We start from the raw sequence: 25,826 nt of genomic DNA, 5'->3' as shown, positions 1-25,826 counted from the left end.
TACTATCTCACTGTGCCCTCACAAGCATGGCCTTCTTCTGTGTGAGCATGGGTAGAGAGAGAAATCTGGTTCTTTTCCTCTTCTTACAAGGACACCATTTCTATCAGATTAGGGCCCCACCCTTAGGACCTCTCTGAATCTTAATTACCTCCCTAGAGGCACTGTGTCTAAATACAGTCACATCCTGGGTTAGGGCTTCAGCATATGAATCTGAGGGGATATAATTCAGCCCATAACAGTTGTTTTGAAAGTTATATGACCATGCCTAACTTCAGCGGAGAGGGAGGGATGGAGTCCTATCATGTTCCTGGAAAGGGGAAAACTAGAATATTGGAAAAATACCCCAAATGACTATCATAGTGTGTATAATTTTCTATTGTGTGATTATTTTTTGTAAGTAACCTAATTAATAATGCTATTATAATGATCATTATATGAAACTTTTCAAAACATTCCTGTAGTATGAGTTCCACAAGGAAAATTCTTAGAAGTGGAATAGATGTATTAAACAGGCTGGAACATTTTGAACATTTTATTGTGTCCCGGAAAATTTTCTTCCTGAAAAAAATATCGTAAAATCATTCCAATTCCTTAAATTCTAGCAAAAAAAAATAGAGATTATTATTAAAGAATAAAGGGATGAGGACAAAGAGAAAAATTAATTAAAACTTTTGCCAAGCACACTGTCCCAACACACCATTTCATTGGTTTAATTTAATTTTTTTAACCAACAAGACATATTATTATCTTTTTGCTTGCATATATTTTTGATGATATGGAAAAAGCAGTCATTATTTTGGTTATTTTTTTCTCAGAGATGCATTTGATATTCAGTTACAGACATCTTACCCATTTAAAATTATTCATTACTTTGGGGCACCTGGGTGGCTCAGTCGGTTGAGCGCCTGACTTGGGCTCAGGTCATGATCTCACGGTTTGTGGGTTCAGCCCCCCGTCGGGCTCTGTGCTGACAGCTCAGAGCCTGGAGGCTGCTTCAGATTCTGTGTCTCCCTCTCTCTCTCTCTCTCTCTCTCTCTCTCTCTCTCTCTGCCCCTCCCCCACTCGTGCTCTGTCTGTCTCTCTCTCTCAAATAGATGTTAAAAAAATTTAAATTATTCATTACTTTGAGGAAGAACTCTAAATTGTAATATATGTAGAAGTTTATACATCCACATTGGGCAAAGTTTCCATATTTAGAATGGCTATTTAACCAGCATTTTATCCCGACAAAGTTCCAAAGGTCAAAGTTAAAAAATAGATACAAAATTGTCTTCCTCCGAGCCTGTTTTTAACGTAAACTCACATACTGCCATTTGAAAGAGCATATCTGTAATATCAGAAAGAATGAAAACTTTTCCCACAAATAATATTAGAATCTGACAGATGAATAAACATCTCTGGTCTTCACCATTGCTTCTTTATCTCTTTATCTCACCAGAGATCTGAGATAGAGGTGGACAGCCCATGAAGAAGGTCCAAGTCCATGAACCCAGGAAGGGCTGAACTTCCTCCGGGCTCTCCTGCGCTCCAAAGACTCTTCAGCTGGATGTGAGCTCTTGCCTCAAGCTATTTACACCATGATCAGGCTAGTAATTAGCAAAATGTTTAATATAATATAGAAGCAATTAGGAGGTGATAACATGCAATTAAGATGTGTTTTCAGATTAAAGATTTTATAGTGCTCTTTTTCTTGAAAAGATAAAGTGCCTATCTCAAAATGTCAAACCGCAGTGATTTAATCTGAATTATTTTCAATTAATATGCATGTATTCTTGCGATGTGTTCACCGTTGTTATTGACATTGATAAATTAAGCTCATCCCAGCTGAATTTATCCTTGAGTCGCTCTATATTTCCTGAATGTCAGCTCTTCATTCGTATTTTTTTCTTTGCCTACAAGCTGTGCGTGATCTAACTATAAGTCCCTTGGTTCATCCCTGGGATTACAGTGATGTGTCAGTCTGGAGGAACAATAATCTGAAAGGGCATTGTTATAAATAGAGTGTTAGAATATAATTGTTTGTCATGTCATTTCTCCTCTTTAAATTCCCGTGAGTCCTGTTGAAGTAATTTAGACAGCTAAGATGACAAGAGTCTTGAGACTGTACTTATAGAGTTGTCCAACACATCTTTAGCCCTATTCTGCCTTTTGAGACCATCTTGCCTGCAAAGTAGGAAATGCAAACATCAAATGAGTTTTGACTATAGTGTGGATTTAATTTGAGAGTTTACATAGGCCACTCTTTGTACAATACAAGCATTATGTCTCCTAATTCATCTGTACTTGTTGGGACAATGGCTATTAAATGCCATTTAAAATTAATTAGAAATTGTCATGAGTGAGCACAGCAGCTACTGAAGATAACTTAGAGGAATTAAATATTTAAGGCGTAGGAGGGTTTTTGTTTTTTGTTTTTTTGTTTTTTTCTGTACAATGTGCAGATAAATGCCTTGGGAGTAAAATATTAAATTTTTAGCTAAAAGAACAGGGAAAATTTTTTATTTTACATTAACTATACCATTTGTAAATTAAGAATAATATTAAGGATTATAGTAGTAATCTATATTCTTTAAAATATAAAACTAGAAACAAATTTAAGATTTCTTCCTAAACAAAATGTACAGAAATGCCTCACATTTGAGAATTATTATTTTATTAAGAAACACTTCAATGTAAGTTGGTTTAGCAATTAAAATTATTGTTTTACAAATTATGAAAAGTGTAATTTAAGAGGCACCAGTTCAGAGTAATGAGTATGCCTTATGCCATGGGGGATTTACAAAATACTTATTGGACCTAGTAAATAGCCACTTATTTTAGATTTGACTGAATATTTTTTTACATATCTAAGTTTACTAAAATAAAAAAAATCAATATTTGATTAATTTAATCAAAATGAACAAAAATTGTTATGTCGATAAAGGAAAAATTTAACATTCGTTTACTTGGTAGGTTTGGTGAGTTTGACATGATATCAGTGATTGTTGCCTATGGTCTTTAAAGAGGAGTGTAACCACTTAGGAAAGCTAGGCAATCTCTTTAGTGTGAAAACAAAATACTCAAAATTTAATTTATATTTACATTTCACCTAGAAATAAGAAATATATTAAACTTTACTAATATTAATATGTAAATGGCATCCTGTCCTGACACCATCCTGTATTAAGAACCCACAGAGAGACCCTGTGGATGTTTAGTGTGTCTTAGAGAAAGAGAGAGGTGCATAGCATGGAAATATTTTGTTTTTAATTTTTTTTAACATTTATTTATTTTTGAGAAACAGAAAGAGAGCACGAGCAAGGGAGGGGAGGGGCAGAGAGAGAGACACACAGAATCTGAAGCAGGCTCCAGGCTCTGCACTGTCAGGACAGAGCCAGATGTGGGGCTCGAACCCACAAACCCTGAGATCATGACCTGAGCCGAAGTTGGACACTTAACCGACTGAGCCACCCAGGAGCCCCCGCATGGAAGTATTAATGGAGGAATGATCAAGGCTTTTGTTTGCTTTTGTCGTGTTTCCACACAGTGGAATGTGTGGATGTGTGGGCTTCCTTATTTAGTTTTAATCAGTTAGCCCTCAAAACTGACAGTGACTTTGTAAGATTCCTGCAAAGAAAATGCAGCTTGATCAGACAAGTGTGAGTGAATTTCAAAAAACAAAACAAAAAAAAAAACAAACCTTTGTATAATTGGAGATAGGCTTGAAAAATTAGCATTCTAATTTAGTAAGAGGGGTCAATAATGCCCTTCTTCCAATTGGGAATACTTGTCTTTGAGAAGTATCTTTTTCAGTGGTGAAAATCATTCAGCAGGTATCAAAATAAATTGAACTTAAAACTAGAGCTTTAAATATCTATATTTCAAGTAATTAAGCCAAAAATTTTGAAATAATGAATAATAATGAATGGCATTGTCTCCATCAAATATTGTTTGAGAGAGTTAAGATTTGTACCATTAATAAACAGAATGGACATTAGATTTTTGTTTATTCTGGGTAAATTTCATTCATTTTTTTACATATTTTTAAATGTTCATTCACTTTTGAGAGAGCACAGTGGGGGGAATAGCAGAGACAGAGGGAGAGAGAGGACCCAAAGCAGGCTCTGGACTGACTGAAGTGACCCTGATGTGGGACTCAAGCTCACAAACCACAGGATCACGACCTGATCCAAGTTCGGATGCTCAACTAACTGAGCCACCCAGGTGCCCTTAGATTAATTTCATTCTAACTTTGAGTATATTATATGTATTCACAGAATAAATATCATATACAACAATAAAACTAATGAGCTCAATTAGATAAGAATTCATATTAAAACTAAATAATCAATTTTGCAAGCATTTGGCCAAATCAAGCAAAGTAATGCTTGATAAAAAAGTTTAGAGACCACTGCTATAGACAATGGGTCCTTTGCCCATTCAATATACTGAGGTTTATATGTGTGCTTTTAAGTGTATATGTAAGCTTAAACACGCAGATGTGTTTGTAAAAATATATACTCCTGAACCCGTATATGAGGTTGTGAAAAATGTACTTTCATTCAATGCACTTTTATTAAATATTAAGATACTACACCAAGTGCAGAATAGAAAGTACATGGTGAGTTTTACCTTCAAGGGAACTAAAACATTAAATGTTTATATGTTTGTTGCAAAATTATTTGAAAGAAGTGTATGATGGAGAAGTCAATATATAGTGAAAATTCTGTATAGAAAAACATCTGGTAAGTATCTTATGGTAGGAAGTAGACATTTTTCTATAAAAATTATGATAGTAAATAATTATGTATACCTATAAAATACCTTTGTGTGTGTGTGTGTGTGTGTGTGTGTGTGTGTGTATGAACACAGATAATACTTTAACTCTATGCAACTGACATCTTAGCAGATCCAAAAATGTCATTTTGGTGATTTATGGCCACTAAACATCACAGAACAAAATTTCATGTGATTTTAGATAGACTCCATTTCTTTCTAAAACTAAATGCCTAGAACAATGCCTTGCCTGTGGTAGGTGCATTATTAATATTAAATGAATATTTGTTGAATCAACACTGGTATTAACACAGCTCTTCTCACACATCATTATCACCTGGCCCTGCCAATCACTTTCTCCCCGCTTTCAACCTCTTTCTTAAAGAACTTATTCCGTGCTGGCTACAGTTGATGAACAGCTGACAAGCTGCCCAGTTTAATTCTCTCTCCCCCCAAAATGAGAAGCTGGCAGTCCAGAGCAGGGAGGGGCAAAGCATCTAATCAAACTGGGTGAGATTTGGGGGGACCGAGACCAGGCTGAGGTTGTGAAGCACTTGGTAAATTCAGAGCATTAGGATGACTGACCATGCTTTTGCAACCGTTATATCTGATGAATAATATCCTGGGTCGGCCAACTTACATAGACATTAGGCCCATGCTTCGCCTTGAACTAAGTGGGCCTGGAAGTCCAAAGACAGAGAAGAGGCATTAAGGCTCTAGTTATTTGATTTTTAACCTTCAAAGAACAGTTCTACTGTAAGCACGTTTCTCCATGGCTGATCAAATCAGGCATTACTTAAAAATTTGATTGAGCTGTTTTCCAGTTTCAGAAAATTCCTCAGATGGTTTTTACTGGCCAAGGGAATGTGAGTACTATGTCTGATGGGTACGTCTACCCTTACCTTTTTTTTCTCATTCTACGATGTACCCAGAAGTAGCCTTTAGGAAGACACCCCAATCAATCGTGTTGGCAAAATGATAAAGAATGTTGATTCATTCATTTGTTTTAATGTTTATTTACTTTTGAGAGGGAGGGAGACAGAACATGAGCAGGGGAGGGGCAGAGAGAGAACAGAAGACACAGAATCTGAAGCAGGCTCCAGACTCTGAGCTGTCAGCACAGAGCCTGAGGCAGGGCTTGAACTCATGAGCCATGAGATCATGACCTGAGATGAAGTCAGATGCTTAACCAACTGAACCACCCAGATTCCCTGAATATTGACCCATTTAAATGAAAACACTTAAATAGATGTACTTATACAAAAAAGTCATTTAAAATAATAACATTTAAAAATTTTAATATTCAATTTTGTGGGTTTGGCAAAATAATCTCTTGAATTCAACCAGATCAATAATGCATTGTTTAAAAATGCTAACAATAATTGTTTTACAATTGGCAAAATATATTGTTTCTTCATATCAATAAGTAAGAATGTTTTTATCTACATGTCAGTAAAACATGAATGTTTTATCTACAAATGATTTCACATGTTTAAAAGATGTGTATTTCATATAAAGGCCTCAACAGAACAAAATTTCTCCCATTATATTATTATAAAACAAGAAGGTATGTTTACGGGCTAAGTTTTAGGAAATATCTTACAAAGTTCGTTTTAAACAGTCTAAGCACATGATGGCATAAGGAAACTGCCATTACTTTTATCAGAGAAATAGCACCCATCAGAGAGTAAAACCACAATGTCTAATATTCATCTAATTTGAAGATAATTTCTCAGCTGCTACCCGATATGGACCTGATCATAAAAGGAATACTCATCCTTTAAATAGTGTTCTGAGTATTATCAAAATTATAAATAATCCACTAGTATTCAGAATAGACTAATGATTTTAATTTTATGTTTGTTTATTTTTGGCCAGTCAATAAGGAGTTAAGTTGCTTTCTACACTAGTCAGTGTTTGTAGCTCCTCATGTTTAAGCAAGACAATGAGACAATAATACTGATCTTTCCAAAATAAACTTATTCACATATTATATACATATATATATATATATATTCATAACTTTTGAGAACGTGCAACCCTTTTAAGCCATGAAATGCTTCTGTTCATCAGTAACTAAGATAAGAATCTGTAGTGTAGCTTTTTAAAATCCTCCTGATCAAATTTAATTCTACTGGGTGATATAAAGGACCCATTTACATTTCCAACCCTTTAAGGAAAATTGAAAGAAGAGTTTTAACAACTGTGTGGTTTGGTTACAATTGTTTGCTAATAAAAGACTGATTTTATTTCAGAGCAAGTAAAAATTACCGATAGCAGCAATGCCCCAACGAACACACAGACTTCATTATGTTCTACCTAGACTTATGCATGTGTTTATAAAATGTGGGCTCTCTGCTTTACAATACGTAGAATAACTAACTAATTTTGAAAATCCAATCTTAAAACCTAATTCAAGGGGAAACCCTCTCAACCTGACAAAAGGAATTATTGCCGGAGATTAAACTGCTTGATGTTCTTCATTGTTCTAGTTGAGTCAGGAGGGAATATTAATTGAGATGTGCCATGGATGCTGGTGTGTGTTCCACAGTGCTTCACAGGTTTCCTGGTGGTCCGTCCAACAGGAATAGCATAAATGAGTGGAATAAGACGGATCATTCTGAACCACAGTAGTTAAGCCATTGTTCTGTTTGGCACAAAAGGTAATGGTTGGTTGATTTGCTTTATTTCTGTGCTGTTCTGATTTTTCCCCCATACACCCTAATCTCTACCACTTCCTCTGTGAGTCATCAGCAGCTGGACCCAGTGAGACCACGGGAACTGGCTCCTGGAAAAGAGCTCTAATGGAGCTATTACTCAAGTTCAATTCTCTTTAAGTCTGGTAAGAACTGTGAGTTACGAGAAGATAGAAAAAAGAATTATTTTGCATTTTGTTTTTTTTGCTTTGAAGAGCCTCCAAATCATACTGACCTATTTATACCTCTGTGAAGATACGTGACAGATATATTTATCCCAATAGTTCTTATGAACAAGCACAATTTAGAGGAGAAAAAAAAAAAGAATGATTTACATTATTACCCACAGCAGTTTAATGATTTCTGCTGGAATTTTTTTTATTGATTTTGTTTTATAGTAATTTATTTTCTTTTGCAAATTCCAAAATCAGAATTTAGTACTTTCTTTTCCCCATGTAGGACCCATCCAGGAGTTTTTGCTTGTCTACATGTGATACCGTTACTATTATAACCTACGTTAGACATAAACATCCTTATTTTCTCACCACACAAGGGGATCATGAATTAGATTCACAAAGAACATCTTGATTTGTAGCTGTTTTTTCTCCATTCTATTTGAAAAAACTTAGCATCGCATCAGGCTTTGATATGAGAGAGTTCCCACAGTCTGCAGGCAAAAATCTTCCTGGCGGCTTATCTCACTCAGAAATTAGGCTGGAGATTTTACTAAAGAGGAAGTTGTTTTGTACACCTGAAACCTTGGCCACGGTGTTGGGCTACTTATATTTAAAGGGACTTCTGCATGAGAAAGTCCGAATCTCAGGCTTCACAATTATTCAACTTTTCGTGGGGAATCTCAGATTCCTTCAACTAAAACAAGGTTTTTTAAAATGCTGAAAAGTATTGAAGAAAGCTTACAATTTAATACATTTCTCCTAGAGGTGCTATAAAGGAAATCTGCAGGAAATGCAACCACCACGGAGGATAGTGTCTCTTCATTGACTAGATGTATAAGGAAATAAGATGGGAACTCTGACAGCAATTATGCATATAGAGAGAATACACAGTGCTTGAAGACCCCTCTTCCCACTATGAACTCTACCCGCACAGACGTACTTTCTTCCATTAGCTCTCACCTTAAAGGCACCCGGTATCTTTTTGTTGCCAGTCCCTGTATCTGCCTTCCCATAATATCCTGTGTTGAGCAGAGGGCTCCATCTATTGAACCCAACCCACCATCCGTCCTTCGAAGCTCATGTTTCCTGAAACTCTTACGGTCATTCTTCCCCTACCGTACATACTTTAATGGTAAAATTGTTGAAAAAGATTTAATAATTTGCCCTACTTAGACATTTTTTCAGCCAACAAAAGACTCCAGGAGTTTTAAAAAGGGTAGTATAATTCTCTCACACATCTACATTTAAAATCTATTTCCCCCGAAGGGGATTAGGTCTAAATTACTATGTCGGTAAGAAAATTACTTTTTTAGCCTTAGTTATATTAGGAATTGGGAAGTTTTAAATATCATATGCGTTAGTATTAATTCATTCCAAAAGTGTATTTTTAGTACCACAGAAATACCTGCCAAGAACGTAATGTTACTTTTCTAAAGACTTTTAATTATCTCTATCTAAATTTAAAGAAAATCTTTGAGGAATTGAAAAATATTAAGGGATTTAAAGACTCAGTGTTTATAAATCCCACATCAGTCTTCAGCAATAGGTAGCTTTAAAGGTAACCACTTGAAGTCTTGAAAATAACCGTTTGGTTTTTTTAAATGTTTATCTATTTTTGAAAGAGTGAGGCAGGGCACAAGCAGGGGAGGGGCAGAGAGAGAGGAAGGGACAGAATTCAAGCAGTCTCCAGGCTGGAGCTGTCAGCACAGAGCCTGACACGGGGCTCGAACTCAGGAACCGTGAGATCATGACCTGGGCCAAAGTCGGATGCTTAACCAACTGAGCCACCCAGGAGCCCCTAACTGTTTTTCTTTTTTTCTTTTTTTCTTTTATTTATTTATTTAAAAAAAATTTTTTTTTAACGTTTTATTTATTTTTGAGACAGAGAGAGACAGAGCATGAATGGGGGAGGGCCACAGAGAGAGGGAGACACAGAATCTGAAACAGGCTCCAGGCTCTGAGCTGTCAGCACAGAGCCCGATGGGGGCTCGAACCCACGGACCGCGAGATCATGACCTGAGCTGAAGTCGGACGCTTAACCGACCGAGCCACCCAGGCGCCCCTGTTTTTCTTTTTTTAATATGGGTGTTTTATATATTATGGTATTGTCAGGTATTTTAAGAGTTATGACTACATACTGGAAACCATCACCATACCTGTTCGACTAGTTTACCTTTATCAAAATGAGTCATGTGGTACACAAGCCAAGTTTCACTAGTTCAAATGTAAGCTAATTTTTGGTTAGGAAAAAATAATTAAGATTTACTCATGTGTTTCAGAGAAATTCACTAAGTTTTATGGCATTACACTGCAAATTAATCCCTGATTAATGCTCATTTGTTTTCATGCATGATCTCTGGTACTAGGAACACAATACTTTTCCCCATATGTTTTAGCTTTTATTCATACAGCGTGTCTTAGTTTTACATAATAAGACATCTGACAGTTTTCCAATCTTTAGATGCATAAGAGGTTGGGATAAGCTTGAAAACCTTCCAGTTATACCCAGTTTTAACAGATTTATTTGCTCTACAACAGAAATGGGTTTCTTTAAAAATTTGAACATTTTACAATCGCTAGTTTCTTATGCTATCAATAATATTTATAATACCATTTTATTTTATTTTTTTAAATTTTTTTTTAACGTTTATTTATTTTTGAGACAGAGAGAGACAGAGCATGAACGGGGGAGGGGCAGAGAGAGAGGGAGACACAGAATCAGAAGCAGGCTCCAGGCTCTGAGCCATCAGCCCAGAGCCCGACGCGGGGCTCGAACTCACGGACCGTGAGATCGTGACCTGAGCTGAAGTCGGACGCTCAACCGACTGAGCCACCCAGGCACCCCTATAATACCATTTTAAATACTCTAGAAATGTATAGTAGCTTCAAGGACCTTTATTGTACATGAAACATGAAAGAGTTCCCAATAAGAAATTCAAAAAACATGTATATTTTGTGACCTGATGAGTATCAGTGATAGAACATGAATCCATACTGATCATTAATTTCTCCCTTTTCATTATTGGTTATTTTCTTCACAAATATTTGTTAAGAATATTTTATAATTTTTTTTTAATTTTTAATGTTTATTTTATTTGTGAAAGAGAGAGACAGAGCATTAGCTGGGGAGGGGCAGAGAGAGAGGGAGAGACAGAATCCGAAGCACGTTCCAGGTTCTGAGATGTCAGCACAGACCCCAACGTGGGGCTCCAACCCATGAATCATGACCTGAGCTGAAGCCCAACACTTAACCAACTGAGCCACCCAGGCACCCCATAAGCATATTATATATAAGGCACCATGCTAGGTAGTTTTTGCCTAAAACCCAAATAGCTGATCCCTCAGCTTTACAAAAATTTATTAATAATAATAATAATAACTTTGATATTTGCTGTGTAATTCTTTTTTCAATATGCTTTTCCCTCCCGAACAAGTCTGCAAATGTTTCATTTCATGGAACCTCTGTACTCCAAGAAAACAGAAAGGAAAATTCTTAATATCTTCTCCAAGTTTTCCCACCTCAATGCTTTCAGCCATGCAGTTTTCTTAAATGAAAACGTCTCATCCCTTTATCCATTTCTTTATATACTAGCAACAGACAGTATGAGGGAAACAGGTCTCAGCATCTCTAATCACTCATAATCAAAACTGTGATAAACTGAAAGTGGAAAATAGAAGGGGCCCTAAAAAGCCATCTCCTCTTTCAGGTACTATTTCGTATCTGTCTCAGCAAAGTGGGAATGAAGACCAGTGAGTCTTTCTGGAATACATGCTCTTTGGTATCCATTCCACAGAGAACCAAGTATTGGCTCAACTCAAGTGGTTTGGTAATGGGTTCAGGGATAGGTTTGGGGTACAAATTGGAGCTACAAATTTAGAATATGGAAGGAGAAGTGCTAGGAAACTTTCAGATTGCCACCAGTGGAACATTCTCACCAGCACTCTCCATAAAGGTCTGCTTTACATGGTACTAGTTGTATTTTTTGGATGCTCAGGCAGACTATAGAAAATACAAGCCTAAGGAATATTTGGTCAATAAGGGATTGGGTGACTGAATAAATGCTGAAGACAATAACAACACAAGAATTAAACTTTGGGCAAAATTCTGTATTTATTACATTTTAGAAGGAATGGGGTAGCTTTTCCATTATATGAAAACCTATTGGTAGAAAGGAATAATTCCAAGTTGTGGGAAAGATTAATTACATGACTATATACTTAGTCCATATGGTATATAGAAATATTACCTATGAGACTACAGATTTCAACTTATACTCATCCATAAAAATATTAGTGTACATGAAGCAATATCCTAAAACCAGAGAAATCAGAGAAGGCTTCTTACAGGGAGGAACAAGAAAGAAGTGGTTCAAAGCATGGTTCTAGCTCTATCCACGTTGTTGCAAATGGCAAGATTTCATTCTTTTTGATCATCGAGTAATATTCCATTGTATAAACATACCACTAGAATGTATTATGCTAAGTTAAATAAGTCAGAGAAAGACCAATACCGTATGATTTCACTCATGTGTGGAATTTAAGAAACAAAACAGATGAACGAACATAGGGGAAGGGAAGGCAAAATAAGATAAAAACAGAGAGGGAGTCAAACCCTAAGAGACTCTTAAATACAGAGAACGAACTAAGGGTTGCTGGAGGGGTGTTGGGTGGGGGATGGGCTAAATGGGTGATGGGCACTAAGGAGGGCACTTGTTGGGATGAGCCCTGGGTGTTATGTGTAAGTGATGAATCACTAAATTCTACTCCTGAAACCATTATTACACTATATGTTAACTCACTTGGATTTAAATAAAAGTAAAATACATACATACATACATACATACATAAATGGGGGTGGGGGGAACGAAGAGGAAGAGAGACCAGAGCTCTTGTTCTCTTCACCATGTGTGGACCCAGCAAGAGACAGCCGTCTGCAAGCCAGGAAGAGGGCTCTCACCAGGAACCCAAACTGCCAGCATCCTGATCTCAGACTTACCAGTTTCCAGAACTGTATGAAATAAATGTTTGTTGTTAAAAAAAGCATGAGTGCAAAAGTCAGGTGGGTGTGGGTTTATATTAGCTCTACCTTGTTACCTTGAGCAAAAGATGTTACTTCCCTAAGCTTCAGCTTTCTCATCTGTGTAATAGGAACAATATTAGCCTCTGTGTAATGGGAACACTATTAGCCCCAATATAAGCTGGTACTGACTATTCATTGATTGGCTCTGAATTTGTGTGTGTGTGTGTGTGTGTGTGTGTGTTTATGTGTATTCATAAAGTTGATTCATCTCTGAAACTTTACACAAATAATTTGAACTTAGTTACGGAAGTGTAACAGGAAAATGAATATTCTCCAAACCACAAATGAAACAAGATAGGATCTTTTTCTTAGATCTTTTCATTGCCTCCAAAGTAAATTTATCTTGCACTTATTGATAATAATATTTGGCTAAATTTTGAATAAGGGCTAAGATCAAAATATAGCGTATCCTATATTTCATTAAACAACTATTTACTGAGTACTCAATTCGTTTCCTAGGGCTGCCATAACAGATTAATACAAACTGGGAGGTTTACAAAAGCAGAAATGTATTCTCTCACAATTCTGGGCTAGAAGTCTGACATCAAGGTTTCAACAGGGCATGTCCCCTCTAAGACTCTAGGTAGAATCCTTTTATTTATTTTGTAATGTTTTGGTTATTTTTGAGAGACAGAGAGACAGAGCATCAGCAGGGGACGGGCAGAGAGAGAGGGAGACAGAACCTGAAGCAGGCTCCAGGCTCTGAGCTGTCAGCACAGAGCCCGACAGGGGACTGGAACTCACAAACCGTGAGATCATGACATGAGCCTAAGTCAGATGCCTAACCGACTGAACCACCCAGGTGCCCCAGTAGAAGCCTTTCTTGACTCTTCCTAGCTTCTATTAACAACCACAATCCTTGATATTCCTTGGCTTGGAGTTGCATCATTCCAATTCTGCCTCTTTTGTAACATGGCATTCTTCTCACGTGTCTGTGTCTTTTCTTATAAGGACACCATTATACTGGATTAGTATAAACTTTATCTTAAATTAATTACATCTGAAAATACCTTATTTCTAAAGTCATATTCATAAGTACCAGAGGTTAAGATCTCAACGTATCATTTCAGGGGTAGAGATGAATCCATAAACAGAGATCCATTAAATTGCTGGAAATGTTTAAGGCACTGAGGACACAACAGTAAAAAATAATAAAAATAAAACAAAGTAAAACAAAGTAAAATATAAAATAAAATAAAATAAAATAAAATAAAATAAATAAAAGGAAGTCTTGTGGTAATGGAAATAATACCTATTTTTGCTTTGGGAATACGTTTGGTCTCCATTATTGACTGAGGACTTATTCCTTTCATAATTTCTTCTTTCCAGTTGGGTCTCATTTTCTCCATACTCCAATAAAACTAGCAATTCAGTTTCCTACCAGATTTGTAGATAATTTAGGCAAATTGTTTTTGTTAAATGTTCAGCTTAGTAGGCAATTAATCCAATAGATTAAAGCTAAAAAGTACCAAAAAGACATACCTACGTCATCCCCTTGAATCTGTTTAACAGATATGGAAACTCTATCAATCTTACTGTTCTGATTGTATCACAACACTTGCTAGGCAGCAATAATGGTGTGCACAGCCCTTCAATTATAGTATTAGACATGGTCCTGACTTAAGTTGTCATATTGTCAAATTGGACAAAGACTTGATGCAAACAAACATTAGGAGGATGTGAGTAGTAATAGAGATAAAACTCAGTGAATATTTTCATTATTCTTTGTTTCTAATATTGCTCATATTATAAATGCTGAAATTCTGGATGTTAAATAGGAAACAATGGAAAATCCTATTTAGACCTTTAGAAGAAATTAATACATGCTTCCTAGAACATTTCAAGCCACTTAGAGGAAAAATTTCCCCCCAAAACTTTCCAGTTCCATACTCTTTTTCCTGTTGTTACGTGATTTTATGTGTATTGCTTTAAAGAAAAAAACAATACCATTAAGGTATACTATTTGCAACTTGATTTTTCCACCAACAGTTGTATTATATACTGAAAATCATGTTATCATCTCTAGTAACTTATTCTATTAAATCTGTCAGATTTTGTTTTTTTATATTTTGAGAGTATGTTACTAGGCACACATATATTTATGATTGTTAAAACTTTCAGTTTATTAACACTTTTATGATATAAAATGCCTATATCTAGTTCTTCTAATACTTCTTATCTTAAAATCTATTTTTCCTGATATAAGAAAACTAAATCAATGTTTCTTTTAGTTAGTATTGCATGGTGTATATATATTTTTTACCATCCTTTTTCTTTCAAGCTTTCTGTTTTCTCTGTATAAAGATGTTTATTATAAGCAGGATATAAATGAGTTCTGGTTTTTTTTTTGTATCTAGCTTTATATATATTTTTTTATTTTGGAGAGAGAGAGGGAGAGAGAGGAAGAGAGAGGGAGAGAGACAGAGAGCAAGAGAGCACGAACAGGGGAGAGTGGCAGAAAGAGAGAAAGAGAGAATCTTAAGCAGTCTCCATACTCATCACGGAACCTAACATGGGATGGGACTCGATCCCACAACCCTAGGATCATGACCTAAACTGAAATCAAGAGTTGGATGTTCAACAGACCTAGCCACCCAGAAGCCCCTAATATTGTTTTTTAAATGGAGTGTTACCTATTTAATGTAATAATACTTTAGCATGAGTTCTACACTTTTTGCATTTGTTTTGTATTTGTCCCATCTATTTTTATTGAAGCTTGTGATTTTTTAAAATTAAACTCTTTATTTTGACGTAGTTGTAGATTCACATGCATTGTAAGAAATAATACAGAGAGATCACACGTACCTTTTACCCAATTTGCCTCAATGGCAATGCCTTGCAAAACTCTAGTACAATATCACAACAAGGATATTGGCACTGATGCAGTCAAGACAGAAAACATTTTCCACACCACAAGGATCCCTCATTTGCCCTTTTATAGATTCATTAGCTTCTCTCATACTTCCACCCCTTCCTTAAACACTGACAGCCATAATATGTTTTCCATTTTCATAATTTTGTCATATCAAAATGTTATGTAAAAGGAATCATATGATATAATCATGAAATCGTTTGAGATTGACTTTGGCTATTCATCCAAGTTATTGTGTATATCAATAGTTTGTCCCTTTTATTACTGAGGAATATTCCACAGTACAAATATACTGAATTCATCTGCTGCAGGATATCTGTGCTACTTGCGGTTTAAGGCTATAAACATTTATGTTCAAGTATTATGTAAACATAATTTTTTTATGTCTCTGGGATAAATGCCCAGAAGTGTAATTACTGGGTTGTACTGTAGTTGCATAGTTAGTTGTTGTTGTTGTTTTTAAGAAAATGTCAAACTGTTTTCCAAAGTAGTTGTACCATTTCACATTCTCTCCAGCAACCCAGTGATCAAGTTTCTCTGCATCCTCACCAGCATTTGGTGTTGTCATTAATTTTTTTTTTTTAATTTTAGCCATTTTGATAGTGCATACTGATATCTCATTGTGGTTTTAATTTACATTTGCCTTATACATATAATGTTGATAATCTTTTCATGTGCTTTTTTGCCATTAGTTTATTCTCTTTAGTGAAATGTGCCTTCATATCTTTTCCTCATTTTTAATTGGATTGCTCATTTTTTTGCAGTTGAGCTTTGACAGTTCATTATGCATTGGAAGTACTAATCTTATGTTGGTTATGTGGTTTAGAAATATTTTCTCCCATTCTGTTACTTGCCTTTTTTATTCTCTTCATAGGCTGTCACCGAGCAAAGCTTTTAATTTTGATAACATCCAATTCGTAATTTTTCTTTTATGGACCTTGCTCTTGATGTTGTCTAAGAATTCTGTGCTTACCTGTAGATCCCAAATATTTTTCCTATGCTTTTCTGAAAGTTTCCTACTTTACCTTTTATATTTAACTCTTTAATTCATTCTGAGTTAACTTTTGTATGAGGTGTGATACTTGGTTTTCTTGATTGGACTGCGGATGTCCCGTTGCTTCAGTACAAGTTGTGAAAAGTGTATTTCCTCCACTGCACTGCTTTGTACTTTTATTTAAAAATCACTTGGGTATATTTGTGTGAGTCTATTTCTGGATTCTCTATTCTGTTCCATTGATCAATGTGTCTATCTCTCCATCAATATCACACTTTCAATATCTTGAAGTTGGGTAGAATGATTCCTCCTATTATATATTTTTTTCAGGATTGTTTCAGCTATTCTAATTCTTTGCCTTTCTATGTAAGTTTTACAATAATCTTGTATATATCTACAAAATATCTTCCTGGAATTTTAATAGAAATCATGTTAAAACTTTGCATTTGGGGGGGAGAATTAATATCTTTCTATATTGAGTATTCCATTGTGACTCAATATGTGTAAACACATAATGTCTCTTTGTTTATTTAGCTGTATTTAGGTTTTTTAAAAATTCAGTTATCAGTATTGTGTAATTTTCAACATAAAGGTTCTGTAAATTCTTTTGATAGATTAAACCCAAGTATTTAATTTGTTTTTGAGTTATTGTATTTAGTATTACATTTCTAAATTTGACCTCCATGTGTTCATTGCTGTTGTATAGCAACGCATATAATTTTTGAATGTTTATTTTGTGTCGTGAGAAGTCGCTGAACTCACTTGCACTTTTAAGTGTTTCGGTAGACTCCTTAGAATTTTCTACATAGACAATCATATCATCTACAAACAGAAACCATTTTATTTCTTCCTTTACCATGTGTATATTAGTTATTTCTTCTCCTTGCCTCACCATACTAGCTAGAATGCTAGAACTGTGTTGAATAAGAATGGTGAGAGGGGACATCTTTGCCTAATCCCTGATCATAGTGGGGAAGTTTTCAGTCTTTTACCATTAGATGTAATGTTAGCTGTAGGGTTTTTTTGGTAGATGTTCTTTATCAAGTTTCCATTTATTTTTGTTTTTTTAAGAGAATCATGAACAGATTTTGAATTATAACAAGTGCTTTTCCTATATCAACTGGTATGATCATGTGACATTTCTTCTTTGTTTCTTTTAAAATGATGGATTACACTGATTTTTTAAAAATGTTGAACAGGTCTGCATCCCTGGAATAAACTCAACAGTCACGGTGCATAATTTTTGTATATATAGCTGAATCCTATTTGCTAATATTCTGCTAAAGATTTTGTTGTGCCTACGTTAATAAGGGGTATTTGTCTTTAGTTTTCTTTTTTACCTGATTGATATCAGAGCAGTATTTGTTTCATAACATTAATTGGGAACTGTTCCCTCCTCTTCTGTTTCCTGAAAGAGATTGTGTAGAACCAGTTCTTCGACATTTGGTAGAATTACAGTGAAACAATCTGGTCGTGGAGATTTCTTTTTTGGAAAATTTTTAATTTATGAATTCAATTTTTTTAAAAGTTACAGGAATATTCACTTAGTCTAGAAATGTGTGCTGCATTCTTTTATTATTCTTTTGATGTTCTGCATAGAATGTACAATTTTCCATTGTTCCATTCCTGGTATTAGTAATTTGTGTCTTTTCTTTTTTCTTAGTTTTGCCAGAAGTTTGTCATTTTGTTGATCTTTTCACAAAACATTTTTTTGCTCATTGATGTTTTCTGTTGTTTTTCTGTTTTTAATTTCATTGATCCCATTTTTATCTTTTTTATTTCTTTTGCTTCCTTTGAGTATATTTTGTTCGTTTTCAAGATTCTAAAGATGGAAGCTTAGATTATCAAAATGAGTCCTTGCCTCTTTTATAAATGTATGCATTCAATGCTATAAATTTCCTCTCAGCACTGCTTCAGCTGTGTCCCACAAACTTTAATATGTTTTATTTTCATTTTCATTCAATTCAGTGCATGTTTTCACATGTTTCTTGAGACTTTTTCTTTAATCCATGGATTATTTAGAATTGTGTTGTTTAGTCACCAAATGTATAGAGATTTTTTTTTCTGCTATCTTTGTGTTGTTTTAGTTTAATCCCGTTGTGGTCAAGAAAGCACTATCTCTGATTTCAATTATTTTAAACATTTTGAAGTTTGTTTTATTGCCCAATGTAAGGCCCATCTCAGTATACATTTTGTGAGAATTTGGAAAGAACATGTGCTCATCTGTTGTTGGACAGAGCATTATAAATGTAGGTTGTTGAATTCTATTTCTTTGCTAATTCTCTACCTAGTTACTCTATTGATTAAGAGAGACTTTAAAAAAAATTCCACCTATATTTGTCTATTTTGCCTTTTGTTTCTATGGTTTTGCTTCACATATTTTGCAGCTGTGTTTTTTAGTGCAAACACATTTATGATTGCTATTTATTGTGGATAAAGTGACACTTTTATCATTATATAATACCACTTTCAGTCTCTGAAAATTTTCTTTCCTCTGAAGTCTACCTTAAATGATATACATATAGCCATTACGGCTTTTTTTGCATGATATATCTTTTCCTACCTATTACCTTTCAACCTTTTACCCTTTAACCTACTGTCTATAGTGAGTTTCTTGTACACAGCATATAGTTGGGTCATGTATTTAATCCAGTTACCAATATCTGTATTTTAATTGATGTATTTAGTCCATTCATATTGAATGCAATTAATAAGTTAGGTTTGAATCTGTCATTTTATTTTATTTGTTTTACTATTTAGTATGCTTTTACTCTCGAGATTTTGATCTGTGGTTTGGTGTCCATCATTAATTTTGAAAAACTCAGCTATTATTTCTTCAAACATTTCTGTTTCTTCCTTCCTTCCTTCCTTCCTTCCTTCCTTCCTTCCTTCTTTCCTTCCTTCCTTCCTTCCTTCCTTCCTTCCTTCTTTCCTTCCTTCCTTCCTTCCTTCCTTCCTTCCTTCCTTCCTTCTTTCCTTCCTTCCTTCCTTCCTTCCTTCCTTCCTTCCTTCTTTCCTCTGGTATTCCTACAAGATGTATGTTACATTTTCTGTAATTGAAGTACAGTTTTAGAAATTTCTGAGACGCCTGGGTGGCTCACTCAGTAAGCATCCAGCTTTGGCTCAGGTCATGATCCCATGGTTCATGAATTTGAATTCCTCCTGGAGCTCTGGGCTGACAGCTCAGAGCCTGGACTCTGCTTTGGATTTTGTGTCTCCCTCCTCTTCTGCCCTCCCTCCACTTGTGCTCTGTCACTCTGTCTCTCTCTTTCGAAAATAAATAAACATTAAAAAGAAATTAAAAAAAGAAATGTCTATTGACATTTCTTCAAACTCATTGATTCTTACTTTGCTTGTGTTCAATCATTGATGAGACCATCAAAAGCATTCTCATTTCTCTTATAGTGTTTTTGAATTTAGGCAGTTCCTTTTTATTCCTTCTTAGACTTTTCATCTTTCTGTTTACATTTTCCATCTGTTCGCGTATATAATGAACTGTTTTTCATTGGCTATTATATGGAATAGTTGATATCCTCTTTTTCCGTTAGAGCTTTTAGCATATTAATCATTGTTGCTTTAAATTCCCAGACGGATAATTCCCCATATCTCTGTCATATCTCAGTCTAGTTCTGATGCTTTTTCTGTCTATTCAAATTGAGGTTTACATTGTCATTTTTTGTTGAAAGCTAAGCATAATGTATTGGATAAAAGGAACTGTATTAAGTAGGTCTTTAGTATGAAGTTTCATGTTTATCTGGATAGGAATTAGGCTGTGTTTACTGTTTAATATAGCCACAGGTGTTACAGGCAAAAATTCCTTTGGTTTTCTTGTTTTTCTCTCTCCTGCTATCTTTGGTTTTCCCTAGACATGTTTCCAAACATGTTTCAAATGACTTACTCTACCTTGCAGCTAGCCATTTTACTCCCTTAGAGTTATGTCATCAATCGTAGGTTTTGTAGTTCACTTATAAATGTTTTTCCTTATGGTTAATGCTTTTTGTGTTCTGTTTAAATATCCCTAGTCTTGTTTCATAATGAGATACTACTATATTCTCTTTCGAGTGCCTTACTGTTTGTCCCATTTATATTTAGCTCTATGATCTGCCCAGAATTGTTTTCTGTATATAGTGTGAGATAGTAGTCAAATTCTATATTACTTTTATGTAGGTAAACTCTATAATTTATTTTCCAAAATGGAAAACTCTAAGAGTGAAAAGGGACACAATAAATAATTACATTAGGCCCAAATCATCCCCATACAACCTGTTGAAAAGACTCTTCTTTCCTATTGATTTGTCATAAATCAAGTGTTCCTGTATGTGTGATTCTGGCTTATATCTATTTGTCTATCCTTATGTTAATACTATCCTGTATAATACACTACACCTTTATAATAAGAATTGATATACTGTAAAGCAGCTTCTTTAATCTTCTTCAAGTGTGTCTTGGGTAATCCTGACCCTTTGCAACAAATTTTATAATTAGTTTGTTAACTTCCACAGAAAGTCCTTTCGTAACTCTGTGAGATTCATTGCTTTTAATTATGTGTTTAGAAAAAATTGATATGTGTGTACAATCTGATCCATGAGTGTGGTGTATCTCTTCATTTGTTTAGGTTTTCTTTAATTTCACTTAATAACGTTTCATAAAACTCTGCGTTTTTGTGTCTTTGCTAAATTTATGTTTAAGCATTTTATATTTTGAGATCACTGAAAATTAGAGAAATGTTACCTATTTTTAAATCTTTTCTTCATGTTTATTTGTTTATTCTGAGAGAGATAGAGACAGAGCTCGAGCAGGGGAAGGGCAGAGAGAGAGAGGGAGAGAGAGAATCCCAACCAGGCTCTGTGCCACTAGCACAGAGTTCAACGTGGGGCTTAAATTCACCAACTGTGAGACCATCACCTGAGCTGAAACCAAGAATTGAACGCTTAACCAGTTGAGCCACCCAGGCACCCTGAGAAATGTTATCTTTTAAAACCTGTTTTCTATTTGTTTCTATTATATGGAAATTGATTTGTGTATATTCATTTGTTTCTATTAATATTGCTAAGTCTCTTATTACTTTAAATTATTTATGTGTAAATTAGTTTAGATTAAAAAATTTTAATGTAAACAATGATTTCATCTGAAAATGAAGAATATTCCATTTCTTTATTTCTAGTCCTTTTATTTTTTTTTCTTCTTGGTATTCTGCACTAGGTAGGTATTCTGTAATTTGTAAGCAAAGTTAGTATTTGCACTGTCCTACAGACTAACAGGTAAAATTTGAAAATTTAAATAGTTTTTGTCCAAGATTACTGAAGTCATGAGTGTATTTTGCTAGTGTTTTGCACTATACTACGTTAGTTCGATCAACCATGATTGCATTACCACAAAATTAGAAAGACATGAAAGTGAGAATTTAATATACTAAATTGTAACACCACACTACTTTCACCACCATAACTACCACCATCCTTATAGGAGAAATTGAGGATAAATTAATGTCATTTTCAGTTACTCTCGGTTTCGCTGTATTTTTCCCATACTAAACTTTCCAAGCATAACTAGATTCAGCAAAACTGGAAGCCCAAAAATGAACCACGCATTTATTTTGAATTATTTTGGTATTATAACAAGTGTTCTGTTTTTTTTTTAACTAGTTTTAGTAGTTCAAAGTCATCACTTTCACTGAATCAAAATTTACCTCCTTGTAACCACCCCCCCCCCCCCCACATCCCGGGAGAATGTCATGACACAGAGAAAAGATTGATATTAATCTTTGGAATTAGAATCATGTAGTTCACAGTGAGGTTCACTGCTGGTTGGTCTGTTACCAGGGATTCAGGCATATGTGAATCTTGTCTGACCCTTGGTTTTATGGGGCTTTGTTCAGAAGGGCTGATTTAGGGGCAAGAGTATGATTTAGGTTCTGCATCTGGGTCCACAAACAGTAGGCCTGATACTAGGTGTGTGAATGGTCTGGCTCTTGTCAAACCCCTAGAGAGCTTCTGCTGGACCACTGGGTGGGTCTCTGGGTAGGTAGAACTGGCCCTGAAATGGCTGAGAGGGGCTTGAATTGGGTCCCAGGGATGCTTCAGGATTAATAGCCAAGACTGAATTCTATAGACCTGGCTCCAGCGGCACAAATGGGCATGTCTCCTGCCAGATTCCTAGCTAAGCAAGACTGCCCTTTCTGCCCCAGACCACCGCAGGAAGGTCCTGAAACTGAGTTATAAGACTGTTTCCAGATTGGTAGTCAGACCAAGGTTTGTGAGATTAACTCTGAGGGCACAGCTGGGTGTTTTTTCCTGGTGCATCTCTTGGGGGGCCAAACTGTTCATGGACCACAGTTGAGAGGGGCTAGAAATGGGTCACAGGTCTATTTCAGGATCTGCTTTGAGATGGAGGTTGGTTGGCTTGCCTCCAGAGGCACCGTCACAGGCCTCCCAGTGGGTCTTCAGGCTGGCAATACTACATACGGAGTATGGCTGGGAGGACTAGAGTCCAATTACAGGGCCATCTCAGAAACAAAAGCCTGACTGAGTTGGTGGGCTTCCTTCCAGATCATGGCTGAGTGGGGCTACAGCCAGGTCATAGAGTCACTTCACGATTTATAGCACAGGCCAAAAGCTGCCGGTCTCTTGCCTGAGGCATGAACATGCATGACTTCTGGATCCCTCCAGCATATGGCAGGACCAAGGCTAACTGGGACCACAGTCATCAAGTCAGCCACTTGGGCACAGGCCTGCCTTCTCAAAGGAGCCCTCCTTAGTCTTGGACTCTACTGGGTTTCACAATCTCCTCCCTAGATCCCAAAGCTCCCACAAAGTCTTTTTTTTTTTTTTTTTTTTGGTGAATGGTTGCCAAATTATCCTTGTGCAGGGGAGATACAAGTTGAGTGACAGACATCCTATTCTATTATCTTGCTCACATCACCCCCTATGGAGAAACTTAAATGTATTTTATTCAATGAAAGAGGCCAATCTGGAAAATGGAAAGTGACGGAGATGGTAAAAATATCAGAGGTTAAAAATACCAGGGGTTAGAGGAGAGGGATATCATAATGGTGGATACATGTCATTATGCCTTTGTCCAAACCGATAGAAGATATAACACAGGAGTTAACCCTGATGTAAACTATGGACTCTAGATGATAATGATGTGTCAGTACAGGATCATCAGTAATCAATGTAGGCTCATCATCTGGTGGGGGTAACAGTTGGGAGAGCTATGCATTTGTGTGAGCAGGGGGCATATGGGAAACTCTGTACCTTCACTTTTGCTGTAAACCTAAAATTTCCTTAAAAAATAAGATCTGTTAAAGATAATCTAGTTCAGGGGCGCCTGGGTGGCTCTGTCGATTAAGCGTCCGACTTTGGCTCAGGTCATGATCTCATGGTTCGTGAGTTTGAGCCCTGCCTCAGGCTCTGTGCTGACAGCTCAGAGCCTGGAGCCTGCTTCGGATTCTGTCTCCCTCTCTCTCTGTTCCTCCACCGCTCACACTCTGTCTCTCTCTCTCTCTCTCTCTCAAAAATAAAATAAACATTAAAAAAAATTTTTAAACTCTAGTTCAAAAGTTCATATGAAATGTTTCTTGTACACTTGTCAACATGCTAATGTATTAAAAATTATGAAAATATAAATTTCTTAATATTGAACTACCCTTGCATTTTTTTAGAAAGCCAAACTAGATGATGTTGACACAATGATATTTTAATAAATTCATTTATGGATTTGGATTATTTCTTTAGTTTCTGGACATTTTACTGACAAAGATTAACTTTGTTTTCCTGGGCAGAGAAACAAATTATTGATTCATAAAAAAGTATCTTAATTTTTAATGTTTATTTATAATGTAATCTTGCACTGCAATGTTTTTGAAACTATCGTCCTTATAATTTATTACTTTGGTTGGGGTGTCTGGGTGGCTCAGTCGGTTGAGCGTCTGACTTCAGCTCAGGTCATGATCTCGTGGTTTGTGGGTTCGAGCCCCATGTCAGGCTCTGTGCTGACAGCTCAGAGCCTGGAGCCTGCTTCAGATTCTGTGTCTCCCTCTTTCTCTACCTCTCCCCCACTCATGCTCTGTCTTTCTGTCTCTCAAAAATAAATAAAAATTAAAAAAACTTTAAAAATAATTTATTACTTTGGCTTGGAAAACAAATGATGGGTTTTAATTTGTAAAAGATACTCTCAAAGAGTTTAAATAGATAAAAACTTATAGTCCTTGCATGTTTGAAAGAACTTAACGTGAAACTCTGTGTCCAGTGCCTTACAGAAAGCTTTTTATTTGTGTTTTGGTTTTTGACAATTCCACCAAGTAACTTTTTTTTTTTTTTTAATCTCTTACTGAAGATTGAAGATGTCTATATTTCGCTACAAATATGGTCTATCTGCTTTACCACAGCGCTCATATTTACTTAGGGTGTGCGTGGTATTTCGCCAGAGGGATACTGCCTTTCCTGGAATGAACAGGTGCCTCCTCTCTGATCACAGAGAAAAAGTCCCCTATGCTATCCTCTTCCTGGGGAGGAGGGTTGGACATGGAGAGGTGGTCTCACAACTGTGTCACTGCATGTTTTACTTTGTGTCAAAAGCTGGAAGCAAAAAATAAAGGCAGTAATGTTGGACAAAATACAACCAAACTTAAGGGCCCTCTGACCAAAATAAAAAATAGTGATAGAAGCAGCCTTGCCAGGCTGTTGAGAATTTTTTTTAGAAATTGACTGATTGTAAAAGAACACTCGTATTGTAACTGGCATATTTATTATTGTGAGCTCCATTTTCTTTTAGTTTATTCTCACACCCCATAATCCTAGTTTGGGAGCACTGAGTGTTTGCCTCTACTGGCTTTGCTGCCTGCAGTTATATTTTAGAAGCTGTAATTTGACAAGCAGGACTTCTGAGTCAGCGTAATTATGACTTCTACTTTATCGTGTAATAAAACAGTGACTTAATGGTGTTTGCGATTCTTGTAAGGCCAGTATTTACAATAAAAGTACCTTTTGTCTCTTTTTCCTTCTCCTCTCTCTGTTGAAGCATCTTTTTGATTCCTGGTAAGAGAAACTTAGAAACTTGGGGGCAGCAGGCTCTTCATACCTGCCCCATGGAAGTATTGAGTCCTTCAGTGGTCATCAGATGGAGCCTATAATGAACTGGGTCTTCCCCAACTGTGGAAAATTTGAACGCGATTGGATGTTGAATGGAAAGAAACTCTGTAAATCAAGTCCTGAGGGCTAAGGTCATTGTGGATGGGGATCCATCCTTAGGG

This window comes from Panthera pardus, unplaced genomic scaffold, assembly GCF_024362965.1.
Source record: "Panthera pardus isolate Hobbes unplaced genomic scaffold, ASM2436296v1 HiC_scaffold_16, whole genome shotgun sequence".
NCBI classification, from domain to species: Eukaryota; Metazoa; Chordata; class Mammalia; order Carnivora; family Felidae; genus Panthera; species Panthera pardus.
The sequence above is the reverse complement of the archived record's forward strand: the minus strand, read 5'-3'. Positions refer to the sequence as shown.